Genomic DNA, 21,666 nt, shown 5'->3' with positions numbered 1-21,666 from the left:
TACCTGCACACACATAGTCTTCCAGTTCCCATCTTTCTTTACAGAAATCAAGGAAAGCTGGAGAGTAATGTACAAGAGAATAGTGAAAATAAGGCTGATTTTAGAACTGGTTGCCACATTTACTTGAATGTTAGTTAATGATATATAAAAAATAATAACTGTCCAGACAAACTTGGCCAGCAACTTATAAATATGTACTATACAAAAGATAACACAAGGAGGGTGTAGTGGTCTCAGCATAACCAATAAATACTTAACAGAAGTAGACGTTACGGGAGATAGATTTCAGATCAATATAAGGAAGACTAAGGATTAGAGCTGTACAAAAAAGGAATGGGTTACCTTATGAGGTAGTGAGCTCCCTGTCATTAGAAGTATTCAAGAATGCTGCATATCATATCCCCCTCTTGGAGATTCACAATGCACATTAGCATATTAAAGGTTCTGAGAAGTCCTGTAGTAAAGAAACCTGTTTAACTTTGTTTAAGGCAGCATTTCCCAAATTATTTGACCACAGAACCCTTTTCCCACCCCAGACCCACCTCAATAATATTTATTCAGTTTCTGTGGAACTAGAATTCCTCAGAATACATCATAGAAAATATGACCTACTTTTTTTTAAATGAAGTATTCAATATGAAACTAGATCAATTAACAACATGTCAGGGATATAGGCAAAGAAATTGCCACAGAGGGCAAAAGTCTGGAAGAGAAGACCCTTAAAGGCCCCTCTTTAAGATTCTAGATTCTAAGAATCTATCATGACACAAAGTAAAAGTCCATAGAATTTTGTTTGTTTATTTAAAAAGGTTCCATGAGAGAAATGAGAGTAGAATTATAAGAGAGTAAAATGCAAGATTTGCTAGTTCAAGTGTCTTCCTTTCATGTTAAAATCCAATCCCTAAAAAGTAAGAAAGACACCTCAAGGGCCATAAATTATCAAAAGAAAGGCTTAACCAACTATCTACAATATCTATTTTACCACTGAGTCAAATGACTATTGAGGGCTGGGGTTGTGGCTCCATGATAGAGCACTTGATCCTCAGCACCACATAAAGATAAATAAATTAAAGGTATTGTGTACATCTACAACTAAAAATATTTTTTAAAAAAATTACTATTGAGAGGATCAAAAAAAAGTAGTTCTTCATTAGAGGACTTCACTATTCCAACTATCGTGTTTTAATATCATTTTTTTCATAATACACACTCTCCAAATAAAGTTAGTATTTGTTTGATGCTTAGTCACTAGACTGCCCTGGGCAATCTGTGATCTTGAATTAGACATTCAAAGAAATGATTAAACATGATGAATTATGCCATTAAAAAATGTACTAAAGTAGATCTTAGGAAAAAATGTGTTTGCCTGTATGTCCCACACTGATATAATTCTCTTTTTTTTTTTTTTTAGTTCTTCCTCTTTAAGAAGTATACAAACACACTAAAAACATAATATCAGACATGAAGCCAATCTAATACTGTTTAAGAATATAAACACTGAGTTCTAAATTTCAAAGTCAAGGCTCCCACAGTCATATTAACCTAGCAATTTTACACATATACTAAGGCCATCAAATTTAACAGCATGTTAAGTAATATAAAACACAATGGGAAACTTAACTTTTCAATTTCCCAACTTTTGGATTCTCAGCCGTAACTAGTACATTAAGGGCATTTTTAGACAAGGGGAACTTTACATTGGAAAAGATTTTCAAATAGTAGTATTATTAGAAACACAAATGCATTTTGTTTATATGAAATTAAACAAAAATTCACTTTCACTCAGTTCAAACAGTAAAGTTTCATTTCTGAGGAAAAGATTTTCTTTACAAGAAAGAAAGAAAGGAAAGAAAGAAAGAAAGGAAGGAAGGAAGGAAGGAAGGAAGGAAGGAAGGAAAGAAAGGAAAGAAAGAAAGAAAGGAAAGAAAGAAAGGAAAGAAAGAAAGAAAGAAAGAAAGAAAGAAAGAAAGAAAGAAAGGAAAGAAAGAAAGGAAAGAAAGAAAGAAAGAAAGAAAGGAAAATAAAAGAAAGAAAAAAGAAAAAGATTATGTGAATTACTATCCAGCTAGCATCAAGTACTTGATACCTGCGCCTAATAAACATACTTACCGATTTTGGGGAAAGTAGCTCTCTTTCAGCTCTTTAGCCCCCTGAAAGAGAAGGAAAAAATGGAATTAGACTACAAACACAGATTTAGAACACGCTATCAAAAGCCGAAGACTGAAAGATTTCTATCTGATTTTAAGAAGAACTGAAACAAATACAAGTCTCTAAATGTTAAGAACCAAAAGAAAAAAGTAAGTTGTTTTACAACAAAGAAAGAACTCACGAGCAGTTAAATCTCCATTTTACCATAACTTTTTAAGACAAGAAAAAGTAAGTACAGTTGATCCTGGAACAATGTGGGAGATTAGAGGCACAACCTGCCATTACATGCACACACACATTCCAGTACAACTTTCTACTCCTCAAAAACTTAACAATCAATAATAGCCTGCTATTGACCAGAAGCCTTACCAATAACATAAAGAGTTAACATGTTTTATATATGTAATGAAAAACAGTGAAAATAAGTAATAACCACAAAATATGCAATTTACTGGAGATGAGCAGCTCTCACAGAGATGATTGGTGTCATGCAGCATTCTCAGCAGATACTCCCAACACTTGAGTTTATATACCGCCCAAGAATAACAGGAGGGCCCTACGAAATTATTATAAGCATGCAGTAGAACTATGGTTACTTTTTTGCAGTTACAATTTAATACTGCATCTTTATATTAACATTTTTCTCAACTGAATGGCATCATGTACGTCTGTAAGTTTGGTAAATTTTAACTTTTATAATAAATTTGTGTTTATTTTCTAAAGGATGATAAAATAGATTATTTTCTACATATATGCATTTATGATAGATATTTTAAATTTTATCTTCAACATTTCTAGGGTGTGTGTGCGGTTCAACTGTGAATTTTTTCAAACTGTCACAAATCTTCTTGTAAGTAGACACAGGCAGTTCAGGCCCAATGTAGTATTGAAGGGTCAAGTATAGTTGATAATTTTCCTCTCCTAAGAGAGACAAAGAAATAAAATACCCCACCACTAAAGAACCTACAACTACACCCTCATCCCCAACAAATGACTTTTGTTGTTTGTTGCTTTATGTTAACAAATTAAACTTAACATCATTAGTCCTTAGTTTGGTTCACTTAAAAAGTAATTTTTCCAATTAATATTGAAATAAATTTGCTTTATATAAGGCTTTAAAATTCATGGCATTGTACAATGTATAAAATTATAAATTTGCATGTAAACAATAAGAGAATTTAAAACTTCACATTCACATTCTGAAATGTCTCACCACTTTAGATTGTAAGCCACATACACAAAAGCAATTTTTCCATGCCACATATCTACTCACTAACAAAGCCAGAAAGAAAAGCAAGGTTGTTGTGGGTTTTTTTTTAATATTTATTTTTACGTTTTAGGTGGACACAATATCTTTATTTTACATTTATGTTGTGCTGAGGATTGAACCCAGTGCCTCCTGCATGCTAGGGGAGGGCTCTACTACTGAGCCACAACCCCATCCCCCACCAAAAAGCAAGGTTTTAAGATCCTAATCCAATATCAGGAAACAAAAATCAAAACTTTGCCATTAACATTTATCATTAAATTACATAAATTCCACAAGCCATGCTCAGTCTTCCTTGTACCTTAAACACAGTATATTTGTTGACTTACGTTACTCCAGTAGTATCTCATTTACTCAGGGGTATTTCAAAAGATCCTCACATCACCCAGATAATAAACCTTTGTTTAATCATGCACAGTCATATCAAACATACAGCAAAAATATTTAAAAGGGCCCCAATTCATAGAGTTGGCATTCATTTTCATGAGAAATTCCATTTACTGTTCTATCCTGCCTTTTCTTTAGCAGTAGCTCTTTAATAAAAGTTCTCAGATTTGACCAAATAACAATTTTAATCACCAAGATTAGAATGACTCCCAACCAAAATAAAAATCATACAAAAGTCTGTAGAATGGTACAGATATTAAAAAGTGGATTCTTAACATTATGGTTACCTACAGGATTCTGTATCACTCAAAAAAATACCTGAAATAGGGACACATTGTATTCGCTCGATAAATGTTAAAATCAATTAAATGATTGGACATTTAAACTGTGGGCTGCAGGCTTATCTTCCCTATTAGGATTTTCTTGTTAGTTCTTTCAGAATAGGGAAAACTTTCTTATGCATCAATTTCCCATAGCACTATTTGTAAATAAATAATTTTCTAAAACTTTTAATACAAATTGTCAACTAAGAAAGTAAAATATTACCAACTTTAAGTATAGTAAAAAGGAAAAGACTGATAAATTGAACTAAAATAAAATTAAGAACTTCTGTTCATAAGGAAAAAAAAAAACACCATTAAGAGAGTGAAAAAGCAAGCCACAAAGCCACAGAATTGGACATGATAATTGCAAACAAACAAACAAAAAAAATTAACAAAGGCTCATACACTCAAGAGTATATAAAATATGTGAAAACAGAGTGATCACGAAATGTCAGCATTTCAGTTTCTATCTACTGAGCATTTGAGAAAGCAGGATCACATACACTCTTCTGAAAAGTCATTCAGCAAAAGGCAGCACAACGTATGAATATCTTATCTGAAGGGCCTTTTCACCAAAATTCCGTAGCACAGCCAATTCTAAACTAAAGAATTTTACCATGATACCGTGAAGCCATATCGTGAAACTATTAATAAAACTACTTATAAGGACTACAGAAACCACATAGGAAAGCAAAGCCTGAGAAGGTTAAGTAACTTCCTCAAAGGTCACTCAGCTAGTTGGCAGCAGAGCTAGAGGAGAGCTTACGGATCCTGAGATTCTTTTGACTGAGCTTATTTTCTCTTAGACCTTTCTCTTAAACATCTGTGTAAGTTAACTCTTCTAAGAAACAAAGGACAATAAACGCTGGAAAACTTCTGGTGAAGTTTTCATGTTAAGTTGGTTTTTTTGTTTGTTTGTTTTTTTATCATATAAGTAAGCTATCTAGGGCAAGTTTTAAACCTGAAATCCTTTATGCTTAAAGGATCCCAAGAGTGAGCTTTAGAAGGGTCTGTCAACTCTATGGGTACTAGATGCTAAATTCTATATGTATGAGCCTAGGTAGTTATTAGGGAAGATGGTCCACAGCTTCAATCAGATTTGCAAGAAGAATTATATTTAGACTAGCAATTCTTAAACACTGTGCATCAGAACTCAGTGTTTCTTCTAAAGACTGATTATTAATTGACTACCATTTAGATAAAAAAAAAGGCAAGGATTTAATTTCTATAATTTAATAGGATTGAGCAACAAAACATAGGATTTATATGTAAATTAGACTCTAGTTTTTACACTACTCATGCAAAAAGTGTCTAAAATGCAAGTTTGATTTCTTCATGTTAAGAAGACTAGAAGTGTATTAATCTGCTTCTTACAATATGTTTCACATTTATAAATGAAGTAGTTCAAAATTTTATATTTGGTGCTGGGGCTGCTGCCTCTCATTCATGAACCCCTGGGTTCAATACCTAGTAATTCAAAGGAAAAAAAAAACTTTTATATTTTTTAAAAATTTTTAATAGAGAAATGTTCTTGAAAAATACAAAACATTTTTATTTATAAATATTATTTGCTAACATAACTTCACACAATTTTTTACAAAAAAAATTTTTAAATTTTTAAAAATTTAAAAAAGATCATTTACCTCTCCAGAACTACCCTGCTTTAATCAGAGCTGACAAACAAATGGTTCATATTTCTGACATGGTTATAAAATTTTTAATATTTTAAATAAATGGAAGATTAAAAACCACTTCCCAAGTATCTTTTATAAAGTATCTAAAACCTTTGCAATAAACAAATTTTGCAGAAAAAAAGTTTAACACTAGATCATGTTTTAAATTAGGTTAAAATTTAATTCACCTCACTACAAATTTCAAACAATTAAGTTTATAGCCTGTGCTCAATCATAAATTTTGATAAGGGACTAGAATAGCACAGATAATTGTCATTCAAAGGCACTTTAAAATGTCACCTTACCCAGAATATTCAATCTCTTTTCCTTCCCCACTATGCCAAGCTGACAGTAGTCCAATAACTAAGCTTCATATTCCATAGGCTTAACTTCTTTTTACCTGCCCTACCCAACTTCCAACAGAAAATATAGTAAGTTTGAAATAAATTTAAATGTAGGTAAGTGATTAGAAGAAAAAGTAGAATCCCACCCTTTAGGCCTAATCTCACAACCATCCCTCTGTCCCCATCCCTCTTGCCCTCCCATAAGCATCCCTCTAGTACTTCTCCCTTTACTTTCATGAAACACCAATTTTCACCTTGTCATTACTGAATCATCATTTCATCCTAAAACTGATTGACCATCCTTGAATTCCTCTCCTCCAGCTCTCTATTGAACCCATTCCACTAGATCTTTGCTTCCCTCCATTGTCAAGATCACCAATGACTGCCCTGTTGCCGTATCTACTAAGTCAAGTCTCAGTTCTTATTTCAAGTATTATTTGACCAATTTGATCATTCTTCCCTTTTTAAAACCTTTTCTTCTTCTGACTCCCAGGACACCATCTAATTTTCTTCCTAATCTCTCTGCTCATCCTCAGTTTTCTTTTGCTGGTTCCTCCTCATTGCCCTAGGGCTCAGTTCTTGGATCTCTTCCCCTTCAGTGACTTCACCCAGTCTCCAGCTACAGTGGCAAGTCTCATATTTTTATCTACAGTCCAGATCACACCCCTGAATTCCAATCTCTCATACACAATGCCTCACTCAACATTTGCTAAAGATGTATCCTCAAGCTCCAAAAACCCAAAACTAAACCACTTATCTATTACCTCCTCAGGCTCATTCTCATACTCAATAAATGGTAACTCCAATCTTTCAGGCAAAGAATATTAAGGTCACCATGGATTCCTTTTGTTTCCACATCCCCATATCCAGTCCAACAGCTAACCATGTTGCCTCTACCTTCAAAACATACCTACTTTGACCTCTTGTGACAACTCCACTACCACCTCTTTGGTCCAACTCACCATGATCTTTATCCTTGATTAAGACCATGACCTCCCAACTGGCTGCCTGCTTCTACCTTAACAATCCAGCTTTTATAAAGCCTATTTCACAGCATCTAGAGCAATCTTTTCAAAGTCCAAGTCAGATCTTGTTACTCAGCTCTAAATCTTCCAGTACTTCCCCATCATACTCAGAGAAAGATGAAGCCCTTTATGGCCCACAGGAACTAAGTGATTTGGCTTCTGCACTCTCAACATTCCCATCTCCCCATGTTAAATCTGCTCCGGCAGCAATGGCTTCTTCTCTATACTTCAGACATTCCAGGTCAAGTTCCCTACTCAGGACTCTTCTTCAATTTGCTTTTCTTTCTAGCCAGAATACTCTCTCTTCCTCCAAATAACTTTGTGCCTCACTCTCTCAAATGTTTAGGAAATCTACAGCAGTTGCCAAAGTAGAATAAAGACTAACATTGTAATCAAAATCGTTCTCCTCAGATTGCAGTTATGAGGCCTGCCTAGGCAACTCAGTAAGACCCTGTCTCATAATAAAAATAATAAAAAGCTTTGGGAATGGAGCTCAGTGATAGAGCACTTGCCTAACATGTCCTAGGTTTAATCCCCAGTACTAGAGGGGGAAAAAAAAGTTTCTCTCCTCCAAAATTTCACTCCTAACAAGAATATCCTTTTAACTTCTAACTATCCAAATCTGACCTGGACATTATAGTCCTGATTAAGATTCACTAATTGATAAAGATCTTCACTAACCATACTTAATTCTCCATTTTTCCCTTTCTTAAAACTCCCAGCAAATATATCTTTCTCATTCATTTAAGAATTTAACTACACAATGCCTCATATTCTAACCTATATGATTTATCTCCCCCACACTCTCACTTGAGTAGAGATAATGCCTCCTACAAGTATTTCTCTATCCTAAATCAAAATGACAAGTAAACTTCAAAAATACAGATTCACAGGTCCTACCCTTAAAGATTTTGAATTCATTATATCTAATTTGGAGCTCAAATATTCGGGGGTTTTGATGTTGTTGCTGTTGTTGTTTAACTCCCCTAGAAGATTCTGATGGGGAGCTAGGATTAGGAACCAGTGCCTTATAATATACAACTTCCTTTAGTACCTTCAAGAAAGGGACCTTACATAGCCTAAAACTAGAAGGGACACTTCAGAGTACAAGATCCACACCTTCATTTCACAGAGTAACAAAATTCCAAGAAGTCTAGATGACTAGCCAAAATCTACAAAGATAATGAGAGACAAAGCTCAGCCACGTTTACTGCTCTCAATCTAGAAATCCTCCCATTAGACTATATATAAATAAATGAAAGTAATAAAAATCTACAATTCCCAGGCAGGTATAGTAAACAGTGATTACCTAATACTTTACCAGCAGTACACATTAACTTCTATATGCTTGAAAAATATAAGCCACACAAGCTGACAGAGTAATGGTGAGAAAACTTATTAAGTTTAAAAAAAAAAAAAAAGTTACCAAGTCCTCTTACAACACATACAAAAACCGTCAAAATCATTTCTTCTGTAGTTGAGGAGTAGCAGAAGTAAACGGAAGGAAGAAATCTTGCTTCGTCATGCTAAAGTACAAAAATCCCCATTCACAAACTTCTACAGCTCACAAAACTGTAAATGTTTTGAGTTTAATCATAATGAAAACTTCTTAATTACATATCAGACTTAATAAATCATTCCAGGGCTGGGGTTGTGGCTCAGAGGCAGAGCGCTTGCCTAGCATGTGTGAGGCACTGGGTTCAATTTTCAGCACCATGTATCAATCAATAAATAAAGGTCCACTGACAACTTAAAAAAATATTAAAAATAAATAAATAAATAAATAAATCATTCCATATCCCAAGACAACTCAAATTCTATTTTAATAGTCAGTTAATCTCAACACCAAAATTCTTGCCATCAACAACAACAAAAAAAACAACTCAGTATCTACAAGGCATTATAAAAGAGTTTTGGGCTTATCTTGGTGTATAGGGATTTAAGCAAGTGCCTCCTATTAACACTAATGGGAGTTCTGAGCATAAAGCATAAGCACCAAGGAGGAGGATGAATGCCCAGTACTGCATCTGTGAAAACCCTTTCTATTGCACTAACTGCAACTACTGGGAATTGTTCGCTCAGAAATGGGATAATAATCCCAAATTCCTATGACTCCAGAGCACAAAGATAATTCAAATAAGTCATTTAGGAAGGTCACTGGTAAACACGAGATTAAGAAAATATACAAGAAAAAAACGAAGCTAAAAAAGAATAAGAAAATTTTATTAAATAGCATCAACATGCAGAGAAGAAATCAGTGAATTGTTGGAGATTAAATACCTCATGCAAAAATAAATTCAGGGAAGATTAGAATAGCCAAATTTTTAAAAACTAAAGCACAATAAACCCAACTACAGTCAGAAGTTTATCCAAAGAAACACACATAAAACAAAAACTCCTCCCCTGATGCAGCTTTAAGTACACTACAATCTTTGCTTTTAAACACAGAAGAAAATTCCTGCTGCAGTGATAGACAAGAAAAATCAGAGTACTTCCAGACAAACGGATAACAGAGGATAACAAATACAAGCTGCTGAGGACAAACAAAACTAAATAAACAAAAATTAGAGCACCTTGTTGTGTTCCATCCTGCCTCCCCTCTCAGGTTAGAAATGCTGTACTTACCAGGCAGGAAAATGAGCAGGTGCCTTTCAGGCTTTGGGAAAATTAGTGAGACAGACAGACAGATACACACACCCAAACACAAAGGGAATGACACTTGTTCACTTGAAGGGCTTTAGAAATGCAAGGTTTTACTGTAGGCCTAGAAAACTAAGAGTAGGCCTTACCAAAAAAGTGAAGGAAAGCCAAGGTTTATCCCAAATCCACATTTCAAAGTCTGAAAGAATGAACCTTTATTTTAGTTAAAATGGCTTTGGCAACAATCCACCTTTTTAAAAGGAAAGAGAAATTAAGATTTCCCCTGTTTCCATCCCCAAAGAAAATTAGAATCTTTTCTCTCCAGCTACACAGGTTTAGCAACACAAATAAAGAACCTTGACTTAAGGCCTAGAAACTAAAAATGGTTCCATGTGATTTACATTTTTTGAAGAAGTCTGTGTAGTCCAACATGTTGGTTCATCACTGCTATCACTAATGAACGTTTATCTTTTTATCTGTACTTTGAAATGTCAATGAGAAATTGAAACAGTTACAATATGATGGAAATTTTAACTTTTAAACCACAAAGAAACAGAAGTCTGAAGCATAAAGCCTCAATCACCCTGCGAAGTAAGTGGTCCTAAAACTTGAAAGTGAAAGCAATACAAACCTCAAAAAGAAGTTGTTTGCTTGATATTAATGCTAGCCTAAAACCAAAAATATGTTCTGTTATAGAAGACTAAAATCAGAGCTTCCATTAACCTTGTATAAAAAAAAAAAATCCCATGAGCGTGGATTTTTTTTCCTAAGTCTCTTCATCAGAGCAGCATGGGGTCCCATTAGGCACCCTATTTTACTTCCACCTTATAAATAACGTTAGCGATTCGCTATTTCCATGGAAACCAAGTACAGAGAAACCCACTTAAATGAATACCGGTTAAAGGAATAAGTTTTATTTTAGAAAGGTTTCACTGCTCTAGATGAACTCTACTGGGGAATACTACAAAGTCTTCTTAAGTATAATTTTTAAAAATATATCTTTGGTGTAGAGGGAGCTTATTAAAGGTCCTGTTAAATAAGTACACTCCTGTACTAAACTACATATGCTGAACAATATCGTAACATTGAAGATACATTTTCAATGCACTATACAGGGTTTTATACACAAAACTTCCACTGACTAGGCTTCCTCATGCATTGGGGTGGAATAATTACCCCTGTGGGTCTAATTTAAACTAATAAAAACCAAAGAAATTCAGAAATAAGGCTACCATCACCTTGTAGTAATGAACAGGCCCCCAGCTGCAGGCACATGCATATCTTGCTGCTCCAAAGAGAAGCAAAATAAGGGAGCAAATGAGGAAAGTTCCTCATCAATATTCCCAAGTTTAAAGTTAGTAGATAGTCAAAATTCCCTCCTCCACAAACTATAAATTACAATATATATTCCATAATACACACATTCAAGTTAAATAGAAACAGAATATGCACAAGCACAGAACAAGATTCAGTGATTTACAACTTAAAGTTGACATATAGTAATTCACCAAAACAAAATGTAACTCGTAAGAACAGCAAATTCAAAAGCAAAAGTATTGCAATTTTAAAAACTGAAGGGATAAGAAAAACAAAAAGCTTTCCTGCATATATGGTTCTTCATTAAGTCAGTGATGGCTAAGATATCTTCAATAAGTTAAAAGACAAATAAAACAATATTATCCTAAAAGGGATTCCCAGTCATTTAGGAAGACTTGCAATGTATGAAAAGAGTTAACATTTTCTCACACCATTTTTCTTTTGAGTTTACCAGTGCATCTATTTGCAATGCATGTTTTGAAAACAAAATTACTATCTTGGTAATGCTATATACACTACAGATAAAGACTGGCAAAATACTGATAAGTGTTGAAGTTAGGTAATAAATACATAGGTTTTGTTATATTACTCACTCTACTTTTGTGTGTCTTTAAATTTCCATAATGAAGTTTTAAGTCAGCCATAGTGGTGCAAACCTGTAATCCCAGCTACTCAAGAGACTAAAGCAGGAAGTTCAAGACCAGCCTGCACAACATAGTGAGACTTTGTCGGAAAATAAAATAAAAAGGGCTGGGAATGTAGCTCAGTAAAAGAGAACTGCCTTGCATATGTACAAAGCCCAGGGTTCAATCCTCAATACTTTAAAAAGAAAAATAAAGAGAGAAAAAAATTAATCCTCTGAAGTTAAGGTTCTTGTTTCAAAAGTTTTTCTCTGTGTATAACTTAATAGTGGACAAAAGACCTGGTATAGATTTTAGAAGCCACTGAATTAAAATACTACATTTCCAATAACTTAACATATAGGCATAATTAATTGCCAATTTTTACTTTTCTCACCAAGTAATTCAGGTAACAATTCAAAAGCATTAAGACAAATCTGTAAAAGAAAGGGTCCACTATTTTGCAACTATCAACTAATGAAATATAAAAGATTAATACATGATAATAAGGTATCATAGCCATATTTTGTATTTTAAAAACTAAAGGAAAACATTCTATTCCTCTCCATTAATAATAAAAATATTTTCAAAATCACCAACATTAAAATTTCCATTTTCTTCTCCAATTAGGTCCATAAGACTACAGAGGTCAATCTAATAAATTAGAGCTTATCTTAGTTAAGTAACAAATCCGACCATTTGCCTCTCTCTCATCATCTTTAAGAAAATACACCAACTTCTGGGGTAAAAGGTCTTTTTCTACTCTCTCCCTTAGTCCAACATAAAACGTTTCACAAATATTTAGTTAATTTGCAAGTGATTTTGAGCTATATTACCCAAATCCTGGCTGAGTGCCCAAACATGAAGGAAGAAGGGGACACGCAAACTGCTAAAACTTTGCAGTGTTGGGAACAGCTCTTTTGCTTAAAAACTAACGATTACAATGGTGTTTTGTTTTTAGAGAAAAAGAAAGAAAATGGTAATAGCTTTGGAGGGAATGATGAACAGTAGACAAGACAGAGTACAGGCAGGAGGAATAGCCAAGAGTGCATGGAGAAGAGGGAAGCAGAAAGGCAACGGAGGGAGCTGAGGCAGCCAATGGCAGCACCTTCCTATAAGTAGCAGAGGGGCTGCCAACTGGACAGAACCTGCGCACTCAGAGCAGGAGCACACCCAGCATAAGCGGCACTGCCCTTTACAAGCTCAGCAGGGACAAACTGGTTTTCAAAACTGTGTCATTCTTTAAATCAACCCCAAAGATACTGGTAGACTCTATTTTCCTTTGTTTTGTTTTGGTGTATATGTGTGTGTGTGTGTGCCTGTGGTCTATGTGCATTACTGGGGACTAAACCCAGGGATGATCTATCACTGAGCTACATCACTACATTTCCCAAGCTGGCCTGGAACTTGTACTACTCCTGCCTCAGTCTCCCGTACAGGCATGTGCCACCATGCCTGGATGTAATTTATTTCAAATACCTTTATTTATTTACATGAAATAGACTTCTAAAAGTTCCAAAATTTCATGCAACCAAGTGAAGCAACTTTTATAGATCCTGCATGTAGCTAAAGATAATTTAATGTTGTACAGGGCTGGGGGTATAGTTCAGTAGTAGAGCACTTGCCTAGCATGCATAAGGCCCGAGATCAATCTCTAGTACTACACGCACATGCATGAACACACACAATCTTTAATATTATTCATGTTATGCTAATTTTAGAACTACAAAACTTTACTTAAGTCATTTACTTAAGTTTTTTAACTGAAAGAAAACTATACAGGGGCTGGGGTTGTAGCTCAGCAGTAGAGCACTCACCTAGCATGTGTGAGGTCCTGGGTTCAATCCTCAGCACCACATAAAAATAAAGAAAAATAAAGGTATATTGTATCCAACTACAACTAAAATATTTTTTTTTTAAAAAGAAAACTATACAGTCTACTCTAAAATTAATTTTTAAAATGCTTGGTAAGCTGAAGTATAGCATTATCAAAAAAAGTGTTGGAATTTCTATTCACAAAGCTGAAACAATGTTAGGAACACAGACAGAATAAAATACAGTAAATCAAGTTATTCGCCTACTAGGCCTTTACCAAATGGTATAGCTGGGTAAATGAGGAAAAAAAAGATAATGGAAGATATTAGTTACTTGTACTACTCAGTCTCCCGTACAGGCATGTGCCACCATGCCTGGCTGTAGCTTATTTCAAATACCTATATTTATTTACATGAAATAGACTTCTAATCAAATGCCTGCAAGTGGTAACATATACCATATTCAGGATATTCTGATAAGCTATTACAAATACTATATACTTATTGACTCCTACAGAAAAAAAAAAACAGATCATGCATCAAAAAAATTTCCAATCCAAATCAGTAGTAAATGAAAAAATTATATTTACACTTAATCTTTTCCCTTCTGTCAATTACTGGTTTTACTTTCAAGGGGTGGAGGGAGGCACACATTCTAATGGATATATTAAAAACTCAATTCTCTAACCAAAAATAATAACCCTCAATTCTGAAAAGAATTCACTGTGGCTTTTCTCATAATCATCTTGTTCTCAGGCCCAATTTCTAGGTTCCACATGAGCTGGGCATGGTGATGCACATCTGTAATCCCAGTGACTTGCGAGGAAGAATCAGGAGAATTGCAAGTTTGAAGCCAGCCTCAGCAATATAGTGAGACCTTGTATTAAAAATAAAAATAACAAAGGGATGGGGATGTAGCTCATGTAGCTCAGTGGCAAAGTGCCCGAGTTCAATCCCCAGTACCAAAAGAATGTTTGTGTTTGTGTGTGTGTGTGTGTATTATGACAATTAAATAAAATAAAAAAATAACGATCACTGTAAGAAAAAAACAGTGAAAGGAGATTTCATAAAGACAATATGCCCAAAAAAGCAAACTCTGCCCATAAGTACTAGAAAGCATGTGTATCCCTTTCAAACTCTCAGGTAATACAGCTCTTCCTTTTAGTTACTGCACCCATAACAAGTTAAGGTTAACATACACAATGTGTCAGACCCAGTGGACTGACCAGCTGATTAATATTTTGGACTTTTGAGTTCTAACATCTAGTCTATTATTGACTTGATGCTAAGTGGTGCTAAGTGTTCTATGATAAACTACAGAGTATCTTGTCAGTGGTCTCATCAGTTGCTGAGGGGAAGGAATATAAAGAAAGAAAAGCTTATAAGTTTTAATAAAGCACCCTGAAATATTTTTGAAAGGCTCTGTTAATACTAACATATTCCCATATATTTTCTGTTTCTCCTAGAGGTATTCAAAAATAAGAACTCCTTAGATACACTTTTATCAGCATGCCATTTTCTTATCATGGCATTTCAGGAAGAGGGGAAAAAAAACTCTACTTTCCAGCTAAATTGTTCCATATTTATTCTTTTCCCATAAACTTTTAATGGGACTATAACAATAATAAATAGCAGATCTTATTTATTGTCTGAAGAGTTCCTTTTTTTTTTTTTTTTTTTTTTGTACTAGGATTGACCTAGAGGCACTTTACTATTAAACTATTTTTTTTTATTATTGAGATAAGGTCTCACTAAGTTGTTGAGAGACTGAAACTGAACTTGCCATCCTCCTGTCTCAACCTCCCAGGTCTCTGGGATTACAGGTGTGAGCCACCACACCCAGCTAAGAGTTCCTCACTTTATGTTCACATAAACTATAGGGAGGTTAGTATTATCATCCCTGTGTCCCTGTGTCACAGATAAAGGAACTGAAGTTCAAGTGACCAGCACAGGGGCTGGTATGCAGTTATACACGTGACACATCTTTATTGAAGGAAGCTTAAATACTCTAACGTGCATACATTAAAGTGGATGGACTGAAATTCCAACTTGAGGGTCAGATCACAAAGCTGAGATTCCTTTCCCAATGTGGAACATTTGTCTTAATCCCTGAAAAGGGAAGAAAAGAGCAGAGAACTAAAGATCAGTTCCGTTTAATCAGTACTTATTTCTACTAGTTTATACATTAATCCATTTATTCCTTAGAACAACCACAGTAGGCAGGAACTTTTATTTATTCACATTTTACATACGAAGACAACAAGAGACACAGAAGGTGAAGGGACAAAAGCTACAGTCACAGAGTAAACACAAGGCAAAGCCAGGATTTGAATCCATTAAGACTGGCTCCTGCACCAAGACTCAAGCATTTTATACTACTGCCATGAAAAAAAACTTCCTTCATGTGAATTACACAAAAACAAAACTTTTAACCTTTCACCAAATTACTAAATTGTACACTTGGATTAATTATGAGAAAACTAGGAGTGCTTTTCTAAGTATGCACACCAGACTTCTTTACAGGCACAGAGAATACATCCCCAGCGATTAGATCATTGCCCTGCTCAGGAAGTAGCACTCTGTAAATCTGGTTAAAAGCCCTCAGCCCGCCTCTCTCCACGCTCAGACCCCACACTAACCATGCACTGTAGGAAACAGGCAACCCAGAGATGTCCCAATACAATCTTCTATAAAATGAATGTCACTCTGGAAATATCCAACTGGGTATACTATCCTTCCATCACCCTGTCTTCTTCCCAAGCATCATAAAACACACACACACACACACACACACACACACACACACACACACACACACACACACAAAGGAATGAATGAGTCTAAGCTACTTAAAAACCATAACAAATGTCCAATGATAACTACAAATTTAAATGAGAAAAAAATAAATGCAAAATTCTCATAATTTTGTAACTTGTCCAAATCCTACATTTAAAAAGCACTAGGCCTCTTTGAAAGACTCAATTCTTAGACTAGCTTTTTATCATCAATGTGCCTTGAAGAGTGTGGGGAAAAGTACATTTTTTCCTCAAATTCTAAACATCTTCACATGCGTATTTCAAACAAAAATTATTACTGCTGTATTACAAGTTAATGGGCTTCTTACCCTAAAGTCTACTAGTAAGACAATGTTAAATATACATAATTAAATATTATCCAAATAAAAATATTAATCATGGACTTGATATTTGTATATTAACATGTAATACACACAGGAAATAAATATACAGAATAGGACTGGACCTGGAGGTACTGGGGACTCTACACAATGAAAACAAGAACTATTGCAGCTCCCTCCATTGACATCGTAAAGTTGCCACATTTTCTGGGCTCTCTTTTGAATTAATGTGGCATCTGTTCCAAGTACAGCATGCTAACATTTTACTAAAAGATATTTTCATTCTACATTTGTAGCTGGTTTGCTTTTTATTTGAACTCCTGTTTTATTTCAGTGGTCATTATTTCTTTATACCAAGTTGTCAATTTGGCATACCTAATCTATCTCCTCTGAGCACAAAAAGAGTGGGAAGGAACCATCAACTTACAAACCTCCAACAGCAATAATTACAATATGCTTTGCATATAGATTAAATTAAAAAAATAAACAGCACAAAGATTTTTGCAGGCTTTTTAGTATCAAGTCCTGATAAGTTAACAGCATCTGTTCTTTTCAGAAAAGGAATTCTGTTCTGAGGTACTGGGGGTGGGGACAAAATAAGCAAATACTAAATAGAATAATTCAAGTTACAAAGTTTGGTCTCTATGAAATGATGATTTCAATAATCTGCACATATCCAACCCTATCAAGTGATAATTGCTTTTTAAGACATCCTCAAAAAATGCTGCAGCAACAAGCCAAATACAACCACTTGTACTTAACATGCATGCTGCATACTCTACAATGTTACGTCATATCAGGCACAGAGAAGACGCTTACCAAGCTATCCTGCGTTCTATAAACTGCCTAACAACAACAGAAAAGGCACTGCCATCTCTATGGGAGTGGGAGCTCACAGGGTAGGCAGCCTTTCCCTTTCAACTCTGAAGAAAACAAATAAGGCTTATTTCTGTCTTTTAAGCTCACCTCTCTCAAGGCCTTTACTCTCAATCTTTCAGTCTTTTACAGAAATAAAGGCTGTTTCTTTAAAATTAAAAAACCACAAAAGATCACTGCAATTTAAAAGCCCCACACCTTTTACCAACTGTCCTCCAGCTGTCTCCATGGCTGGCTCTTCTGCAGGAGGAATGGCCTATCTAGAGCACCAGTCTCCAAGTGGGTGTGTGCAGCCTGAGGAAAGGAGTCACAGGAAATTATCACAACTTGTATTTTAATTTTCTGATCCTTTTTAAAATTTCAATTTTCCTTTATGTTTGATAACTTACATAAAATACTAGTTCAGACCATTACACATTTATTAGCATCCTAATTTTAGAAAGATTGGAGACTACAGGTCAAGATGACCAAGACTAACTGGGCACAGTAGTACACACCTGTGATCCCAGCTATTCAGGAGGATCACAAGGCCAGCAGGGGCAATTTAGTGAGATTCTGTCACAAAATGAAAAATAAAGATGGTTGGGGGACTGGGGTTGTGGCTCAATAATAGAATACTTGCCTAGCATGTGTGAGGCACTGGGTTTGATTCTCAGCACCACATACAAACAAATAAATAAATAAAGGTCCATCAATAACTAATAAAAATGTTTTTTAAAAAAATGGTTGGAGCAGGGTACAGTGGTGCATGCCTGTAATCGCAGCTGCTCAGGAGGCTGAAGCTGAAGGATCGAAAGTTCAAAGCCAGCCTCAGCAAAATCGAGGTGCTAAGCAACTCAATGAGACCCTGTCTCCAAAGAAATACAAAACAGGACTGAGGGTGTGTGGCTCAGTGGTTGAGTGCCCCTGAGTTCAATTCCCAGTACCCCTCCGCAAAAAAATGGTTGGGAATATAGCTCAGTGGTAGAACACTCCTGGGTCCAATCCCCCATAATAGCAAAAGGGGGGAAAAATACTGGAATTAAAATTATAGTGAAATTAGACTCTACCATTAATTTAAGTTCTTTTCTCTGCCTCAGTTTCACCATCTATGACATTACCCGAGTCTTTTGTACATTCAGAAGACTATTATAAGAAAGGAAAAAACATACTCTAGGGCATGGTCTGAGCCACTCAAAACGAAAAGCACATTTATGAATACTACAAATGAGAAATATTCTTAACTTGCTTTGTTAAAACATGGACTGTACCATAACTTACTACCGCTATACCCTATCAGATCCAGTTCTTAGAATTTCTCCTCCACATCCCAAACCCTGATTCTGGATATTGAACCCAGGGCCATGCACATGCTAAGGTCCTTGCACTCTACTATTGTAAACCCTAGCCCTTTTTTAAATTTTGAGACAGATCTTGCTAAATTGCGGAGCTAGCCTCAAATACGAAGTTTACAGGTGTGTGTCACCACACCTAGCCCAATTCTTAGAATTTTAAAGCAAGGCTTCATTAGCACTTCACTAAATGTTCAGTCCAAAGAAGCATAAAGCATTTTAAATGTAAGAAGTATATTCTAGGATTAGAAAGGCTTTCAAAAAAACTACTATAATGAAAAACTTATAAACTATTTAATAAAAGTTTTCAATTTAAATATTACAAAAGTGAATCATGATTAATAAACTTAGCAACAAATTTAAAACTCTTGAAGCCAGTCTAAAATTGAACAGTACTCAAATAATTTACCTTTTTTTCTTAAACTTCCTTAAAAAATACTGGGTTATTAATATAGCATTTGGTAGTATTTGAGTAGAATCTGTAGTGGAGGTGAGGTCAGCCAATACTACTCATGAAGCTGTGAGCCCCAGGACTAATTCCTAGGCAGGGTTTCTTCATGCTGATTAAGTTGCACAGGTTTGAGTTTCTATTATTTAAAATATCTAGAACTGGTGCTGTATCTCAGTGGTAGAGTGCTTGCTTTGCATGTGTGAGGAACTGGGTTCGATCCTCTGCACCACATAAAAATAAATTAATAAACAAGATATTTTTTAAAATATCAAATAATTTAATATTATCTTGGTTTTAAATTTATAAATTTAAATTTTTAAATTCATAAAAAAATTGAATTTAAAAAAATTATGAATGAATAATTTTTGCAAATTATAAATGAATGCTTTTTAAAATACCTTTATTTTATTTATTTATTTTTATGTGGTACTAAGGACTGAACCCAGTGCCTCACACATGCCAGGTAAGCACTCTACCACTGAGATACACTCCCAACCCTGAATCAATCCGTTTTTTGTGTGTGTGGTTTTTTTTTTAATTTTTTTTTTCTTGTTCTGGGGATATATCTCTCTCTTTTTTTTTTAATTGGTTGTTCACAACATTACAAAGCTCTTGACATATCATATTTCATACATTAGATTGAAGTGGGTTCTGAACTCCCAATTTTACCCCAAATGCAGATTGCAGAATCACGTCGGTTACACATCCACAATTTTACATAATGCTTATTAGTAATTGTTGTATTCTGCTACCTTTCCTATCCTCAATCCTTCTTAACAACAAAGAAGGTACCACTAGCTTTTAGGGGAAAAAAAAAAAGTCACCTGAAAACATAACTGTTCTTAAGCAGCTAACAGAACAAACTAGAAGAATTAAATTCTAAAATGATGTCTCCTAAATTACTTTTACAGGATGGAAAACAGTGCTGTCACCTTGAACTGGCTAGCATTTTTTTAAAGTTTCAATAATAACAATGACCCCATCTAAAGGTATGAGACAAAATAAAAAGAACTTAAAATGCTCTTTGCCCCATAGGTAACAATCAGTCTAGGGCATTTGGTTTATGTCCTTAATGTACAAATCTCTCCCACTTCTCTTCAATCACCCCACTCACACAAAGCAAGTTTTTTTTCAAACAGTCACCTGAAAAAAGTAAACTTTTAAGATGGTATTATGATATAATTACATTTAATCTTAAAATGTGTGTGAATTACACATGCAAATGCCCAGGAAAAGCTTAAAAGTAGGATGGAAATAAGATAACTTAAATTTTCTACTTTATACATATCTGTATTGCTAGAATGACTTTTGTAACTCAGATAACACTGCTTTTATAATAGTTTTTAAAAGAAAGGACCACTTTCCTGACATTCTAAAGTGCTGACAATTATGTAAGGACTGACTAAAACAGTGACTATAAACTAAGAAAATTTACAAAATAACTTATCATCTTAAGTGCCCAACTTCCACACTTTAAGCAACAGACAACAAACCTACTCCATTCCAGGAACCATGTGTGGCAATGGGTACACAATGAAGAAGAAAACAGGCATTATCCCAAATAAATGCCTTCGTTTCTATTCCATTCCAATTGCTTACTATTTCTAAAATATTCAACTTAACCAAAATCAACATCAGTCCCAAAATGATACATCATAGCTTTTGCCATTTCTTTAAATTGAAAACTTCTTTAGAAATTCATTTTCTAGGTTTCTATAGGAATTACATAGTTTATAGAGCATTATGGACACTTAAGAGCAAGGGCGCAGGATTGTAGCATTTGCTACCTACATGATCACAGGGAAAGTTCCATTTCCTCACCTGTAAAATGGAAGTAGGATAATAATAACAAATCCTCTGAATATTGCTCTGAGGATTAAAATTAAAATGAGATCCTATGTTATAAAAAGGCTTAGCACTGGGCTGGTGTTGTGGCTCAGTGGTCGAGCACTTGTCTAGCATGTGAGAGGTTCTGGGTTCGATCCTTAGCACCACATAAAAATAAATAAATAAAATTAATGCATAAAAATTTTTTTAAAGGCTTAGCACTATGTATAAATATGTAACAACAAATCCCATCATTATGTACAACTATAATGCACCAATAAAAAGTGTGAAAAGTGAGAAAAAGAACAAAGAAAAATAACATTCACTGGAAGAAAAAAAAGGCTTAGCACCAAACAGTCACTGATAAATTAGTATTATTAATATCATTAACATCAGATAACCCTAAAGTACAAAACAGTTCACAATATACCAAACATTTAAGATCTATATATCTCTGTCATTTTTCTAACAATAAATATGTATATAT

General features: G+C 34.6%; 1 protein-coding gene across 21 annotated transcripts in view; it reads right to left on the bottom strand.

Annotated features, from left to right (window-relative positions):
* Phf21a (PHD finger protein 21A) overlaps positions 1–21,666 on the bottom strand; it is a 188,582-nt gene that overhangs the window by 155,253 nt on the left and 11,663 nt on the right. For 12 of the 21 annotated variants that reach the window (XM_078046147.1, XM_078046144.1, XM_078046140.1 and 9 more), the window contains 2 exons: positions 2,110–2,150; positions 343–454 (listed from right to left, as the gene is read on the bottom strand). The gene's annotated coding sequence lies outside the window, so the exon portion shown is untranslated. Of the gene's footprint in view, positions 1–342; positions 455–2,109; positions 2,151–13,561; positions 13,702–17,768; positions 17,865–21,666 lie in introns of those variants that run through there. The other 9 variants (XM_078046131.1, XM_078046137.1, XM_078046136.1 and 6 more) reach the window with 5 other exon arrangements.

Source organism: Ictidomys tridecemlineatus, chromosome 4, assembly GCF_052094955.1.
Source record: "Ictidomys tridecemlineatus isolate mIctTri1 chromosome 4, mIctTri1.hap1, whole genome shotgun sequence".
NCBI classification, from domain to species: Eukaryota; Metazoa; Chordata; class Mammalia; order Rodentia; family Sciuridae; genus Ictidomys; species Ictidomys tridecemlineatus.
The sequence above is the reverse complement of the archived record's forward strand: the minus strand, read 5'-3'. Positions and strand labels throughout refer to the sequence as shown.